This window comes from Equus przewalskii, chromosome 14 (genome assembly GCF_037783145.1).
Source record: "Equus przewalskii isolate Varuska chromosome 14, EquPr2, whole genome shotgun sequence".
NCBI classification, from domain to species: Eukaryota; Metazoa; Chordata; class Mammalia; order Perissodactyla; family Equidae; genus Equus; species Equus przewalskii.
This window is the reverse complement of record NC_091844.1, coordinates 54,943,511-54,949,892: the sequence shown is the minus strand read 5'-3', so window position 1 is coordinate 54,949,892 and position 6,382 is coordinate 54,943,511.

Here is a 6,382-nt window from a genome sequence, read left to right as displayed (position 1 = left end):
GAAAGCAGTGGGCGAGCGCGCCCCGAGCGCCAGGGGGCCCGTAATTAGCCGGATTAGGGCGGGAGGCGCGCGGCCCCGCGGGAAACAAAAGGCCCCTCTTTGCCCGCACAAACGGCAGGGTCGCGAGGTCACCGGACAGGGTCCCCCAGGAGCAGTCAAGGGGACCCGCGTCTGGAGAATGGGGCCTCTGTGCACCTGGCGGGCCAGCGGAGCGCCGCACCCGGTTTTGGGGTCCAGATTTGGGGGCGCAGGAGGGGAGCAGTGAGTAAGAGGAGAGAGGACAGAGGTGGAGAAGGGAGGCCAGAGGCAACGAGACACCATAGAGGGCAGGGACCTAAAAGGTCTTATTAGTAATAGTATTGGTAACACGGATAACATTTATTGAGCGCTTACTGTGTACCAGCTCCATGCCAAGATGTGCATCCTCTCATTTTATCCTCGTAACAACCTTCTGATGCAGATCCTGTAATGCCGGAGATGTTACAGACCAGCGAGGTGGGTGCAGAGATTGACTTGCCCAAGGTCACACAGGAGCAAGTGGTGCCTCACACATTCGCTGGCCCACAGAGTGGGCACTCAACAATTATGTGTTGAATGAACGAATGCGTGAATGAATGAAAAGGTTGGTCCTGATCTCACCCCTGTGGTCACCTATGACCTGAGAGGTTTGGGAAATGGGGGCTCCCAGCCTGACCCAGAGGTCTACTCCCTTCAGGAAAGCTAATCTGAGAGATCTATGCAGGAGTGTGTCCATACTGACCCCCCCAACCCACCTGGCGGTGCAGAGGACTCTGGTCACTAGGGTCAGGGGTTCAGAGATGGGTAGTGGAGCATGCCCAGCCAATGCCCAGATCCCTGTGCCCTGCATCAGGCTATCCACGTGATGGAGAAGCTTAGGCAGAAAGTCTCCAGTCCGCTGAGATCTGGGTGACCAGGCATATGGCCAGGAGACAGAGGTTTGTCACACCCAGCTCAGCCAGGGGAAGCCCAGTGAACCATTAAATCAGAGTTTTCTCCCGGGACAGCGCTGGAGTGTGAAAGCCACCAGCACAGGAGGAGGCCATGCCTGCCTCTGCCCAGCTAGCTCCTCCTCACACCCCACCTCCGTTCACCCTCACAATCTTCTCGTCAAGTGTAGGATTACTGTTACCCCACTTCTCAGATGAAGAAACTGAGTCACAGAGGCCTAGAGTATTTGTCTGAAGGGAGTAGAGAGTGAGCATTTGGGGGCATAGCTTGAAGGGGCTCCAAGTTTGAGATTTGGTTGAAAAGTTGTGTCTTCTTAAAAATCGATGTGAGTTTTGCTTCCTACTTCAGAGCATGTATGTGGCTATTTTGATATAAAAATGATGGTAGTTTTTCCTCCTATAATCTGGTAAACTTGACTTTGGGAGGTTGAGCCATGTTATCTTATCACATCTGGATCCCCTGGCACTTCATTGCGAAGCCAGAGCAGTCTGCATCCATGAGAGAAGCCCAGGTTAGGGGAGGGGGTGCACAATAGGCATAAAGGAGGTTTGGTTGCTGTTCATGTCTCTCTTTAGATCCCCATTTCTACCTCATGGAAAGCTAGGGGGAGGGGCCTCTCCTGCCTCTGCAGGGCAGGTGCAGCCGGGGCTCAGAGCTGAGTCCCTGAAGGGCCACTTGTTCAGCTGCAGATCCCAACTGCCACAAAGCCAGGACACAGCCTCCTCTTTTCTCCTCCCTTGGCTACCTCCAATTCTCTCCGTTTCACAGACCAAAACTTCTGCCACAGCAGCTGCTGCCTCTAGCTCCTGAGAGGGGCAGGCCCTTGGGGCAAAGTGCTCCCAACTCCTGGGCCTGGGCTGAGGTGCAGGGAGGGCCTTGTGCCCCAGGGAACGGCTAAGAGGTGGTGATGGGAGTGAGAGGTCAGGCCACACTCTCTCCTGGCCCCTAAAAAAGCATGAATGAGGAGCTGGAGGCCAGAGGGTGAGCAGCTGGAGAAAGGGAGGGGTTAGTTCTGGGGCTGCTGTCCTCAGGGAGCATAGGGCCAGAACCAGAGAAGCAGGAAAACTTTCTCCTTTCCCAGGAATACCCACCACTGGACCTTGCCAGCCCAGTGGACTGCTCTGGGTGGTCCTGGGGGCTCTTCCACCTCTTCGCCAACACTTGCCCACTTTTCCCTTCCAGCAGCTGATGGTGGTTTCAGAGACAACCAGGCCAGAATACCTAAGGCATCGTAAATGTTTGCTTCCTGCCCGACCCCGCCCCATTAGAGTGGGGGCCGTGCCTGGGGGAAGGATCACTCAAAAGAAACCCAAGCTCTGGTGAGAAAGCCCTCCGAGAAATGTGGGAAATGTCTGGAGCTGTTACAGTCCCCGATCAAATGTCTGAGCTCTGTGTTCCCAGCCAGGCCCAGAACATTTAAGTCCCAGAGTTCCTCTCTTCACCTCTTCCCCGCTTTGCACGTAACCAGCTCAGGGGCTCAAGTTCCCACTCAGGAAGCACAAGGTGGCGTCTCCACCTCTTCCACCAGTGGGAAGGGAGAAAATTCATTCCAAGGCTTACGGCCAGCTACATCAACCACTTATTCAAGCCTCCATCCTTGAGGAAAACTGAATTCCCACAAGTGTCTTCCCTCCCCGCAGCCCTCCACCCTAGCTTGTCTCTGGGTCACAAACACAGACCCAGGTCTCTTGGCCTGGAGCATTCAAGACGGCCAACTGCAACATGGATGCCAAGGCAGGTCTGGGCCTGAGGAGGGGACGCAGAGAGAAACATGCTGTACCCATCAGCAAACCTGACAGCACGGTTCTGGACACGCACCGTGGAAAGATGGGTTTGCACATCCAAAACACAGTAAGCAGTGAGCTCAGGGCCTGATCCAGGCAGCCTTTGTGTCCCACGGACAGGGTGAGGGAGGACACCCGAGTGTGCAGCCTCCATGGCTAGATTCCAGCCGGAGTTTCATAGCATCCTTCATGATGGAGACCTGGTGGGTGGAGGGGTCCATGTCCAAGGACTTGTGAGTCCTTAGTGGACGGGCCTCAAGGCCCACGGCAGCAAGGAGAGAGCTTCCTCTGCAGCCTTGGGCCTGGCCTCTTCAACATGTTTGTCAGGGACTTGGATGAAGATGTGGGTAGTAGAATTCTCAAATTTGCAGAATATCAAAGCTGGGAGGAGTAGGAAATACTCAATAATAAAATCCAAAAGGTTTGGTCATCTTGGGTCAATAGGCCACATTTAAGAGGTGAGTCTCAAGAGAGTTCAATGTCAGGATCTGCTTATGGGGTCCAACAGATCAAGTGCCTCAGCACGTGTCAAAAGCAGAAGGACTTGGGATATTCGGCTTAGGGCCGATCAGCTGTGTGATGAATCCGAACAAAACAGTGGTGTGATCTTCAGCATTAAGGCTTGTTTTGCGGGATTTCTATGTCCCATAAATCTCATTAAGGGATTTCTTGTCAGTCCACTGACCACTCACATCAAAAACCTCTGGGGCCTATTAAAAATTCAGATTTCCAGACCCACCCCAGATTGTTCACTCAGACTCCATAGGGATGGGGCCCTGGAATATGCATTTTTTACCACCTCCTAGTTGACTTTTGAGAACATTTTCAGCTCTACCTCCCTCTGGCCCATGCTGGCCTCTCTTGCCAGGACTGTCCTATCTCTTAGCAAAGTAAGAGGACCCCCTGCCCAGCAAAACTTTCCTCTACACTGGAAATTCCACTGTCAGAGCTCTGCTCCTTTGGGTTACGACCTTGCCCCTACAAATGGCCTCATCATGGAAGATTTGAAAAGATAAAGACAGCTGGCTTATAGCAAAATTGTGGTGGGGGCACTGGGTGGGGACGCAGGCTGAACTTCCCAGACAAAGAACAAGGCTTACTCATACTGCCGGAGGGCCGTGATCCAGCTCAGCCTGAAGCTGAGAGACAGAGAAATAAGCCATTTGTTCCTCATTGGCGTGGGAAGAGCTCAGGTTTTGGAGAAGCAGCCTGACCTGAGTGTAAATCCCGGCAGGCCCGTAGCAGCTGTGTGACCTGAACACAGACTTCAACTTCTCTGAGGCTCAAATTCCCTCTCTGAGATAATGACACATTCCTCACCCAGTTGTTCTGAGGAGTAGATGAAAAAAATGTCATTGTATGTATGTAAAGCCCCCAAGCCTTTGCACACAGTAGATGCTCAGTGTTGCTCGTTGAATGCACGAATGGGTAAATAAATAGTGGATGGATGGATGGGTGGATAGATAGATGGACAGATGGCTCTGTGAATCCTTCTTTCTTACTTACAGAATCCTTTCTTTCTCATTCTGCCTCTGAATTGATTATCCATAGTTTCCCCACCAATGTAATTCCCTGATGTCTCACAGATGCCTTGGTTTGGGGTCCAAGTCACGCCTCCCAAGAAAAGCCCTTCTCTACCACCCCAACCAATGCCCTTCTCCCAGCCCCTGTCCAACTGCTAAGGCATTCCCATCTGGCACTGGGTCTCAAATTCAGCACAGGGGCAAATTTCAGGGCACAACCTTTCACAGGTTCCCCTGATATAGGCCAACAGTGTAGTACTGAATCTGGCTTGGTTCACCTCCCTGGCCAGCCTCCGGGAACAGCCTGTCTTCAGGCTGACGGGGTCCTGTAGAAGAAAATCAGCTGCGTGAGGCACAAGTCCTGTCCTCCTGGAACTTGGACTCAAGGAGGAAAAATAAGAGACAGTTAGAAGGTGGTAACTGCTGAGTGTGAGAAAGTGCTCCCAGCTTGCAGAATTAGGGAAGACTTCATGAAGGGGTTGACATCTGGATCTTAATGCATGGATACATTTGGACATGCAGAGTTGGAGGAAGAGCATTCCGAGGAGAGGGATCAGCCTACACAAAGGCCAGAGAGGGCAGCGTAGGAGATGGTTCTGTCTGGCAGGAGCACAGGGGAGGGGGAGGTAGACTAGGAGAACTGAGGCTGTAAGATTGTTGGGGAAGGCACCGGGCAAGGCCATGAATATACTTGACTCCCCTGATGCGAATCCAGGCAGAAGAAGGGCCTGGGTGTGGCCCCTCTCTCTCTCCCTTCAAGGTTCCAACCACAGCCTCTTTGTGTACCCTGCTGTGTGCTCTCCCATCAGGCATCTGTGAGCTCTGGCCTGGGTGCCTTCAGTGAGTCATGGCAGCCTGGTGGGCCACTTCTTCTGGGGCCATCTGCATTGATAAATCCCTGCTCCCAAAGGAATGAAGGGAGGAAGTTCAGGCCTTGTGCAGGCCATTGAGGGGTTCTGCTGATGCCCGTGTAAGAGTAAGGGGCTTCTCAGGCCCGGGCACGTGCAGCTTCTCTGTTGGTTGTGGGTCACTCCTACTCTTCCCACCCCTGCAGCCTGCAAGTGGCAGGTCCCACCCCTGTACTTCTCCCAGCTAATTCAAGCCACACAGAGCACAGCCAGCCTGCCAGCAGGTCTTGTTTCACTGGAATGTTGGCATCAAACTTGAGATCGGAAATGAACTCATTATCTGATTATTTTTATTTATGAAAATGTAACTGCTCTGGGAGAAGTCTTTCTTGAACAGCCTTCTGAGTGGATGAGTAATTCTCTCCCCCTTCATATGCACACGCTCAGACACATATGTTCAGGCACACACACACAGACTCAGAGACTCAGACTCCCCCTTCAGACACACACACACACAAAGGCAGCCACGTGTTCCGGTAGATACATACCTTCAGGTATACACACCATCGAATGGAGACACATGTTCTAGGTCTAAAAAGCTACTTTGAGGGCAAAGACCTTGTCTCCTTTATTCACTGCAGAATCTATGGTGGCACATAACAGGCAATCAGTAAATATTTGCAGACTGAATGGCTAAGTAGTAGATGCACACACACATTACTCAGACACACACACAAACAGGCAAGCATGCACACCCAGCCTCTCTCCCTTCTTGGAGAACAGCAAAGTCAGAGACTCCCTAATTCCACAGCCTGAAGTCTTCACACCATGAACCACACCTAGTATTAGTTGAGAACACACCACCCAGAACCTTCTAGTGGAGAGGTTCACTGCCAGTTCCCAGGAGGCCAAGGCAGTCCTTCCCCTGACTGCTAAGGCCTCACCAGGTACTCAAAGCCATCCCACCATCCTTGCCAGTGTGATGTCTAATGCGATGGTCTGGCCAAGAAAGCCTGAGGTGGTTATGCAGGGCAACTATTTTCCAGGAATGTTCTCTGGAGACTGCCCCCGTTCACCCACAGATAGCTCAGTGGCAGGTCCTGGCACAGGGTCTTGGGCAATGCCAGCCCCCAGGTTCTGTCTGTCTGTCTGTCTGTCTCTCTCTCTCCTCCAGCCCATGTCCATGACTCAGGCTGTCCAAGGCCTGTGAATGTCTCCCTGGGAGGGCACTGGGCCAGAGGCAGGGCTGGTGGGCAGG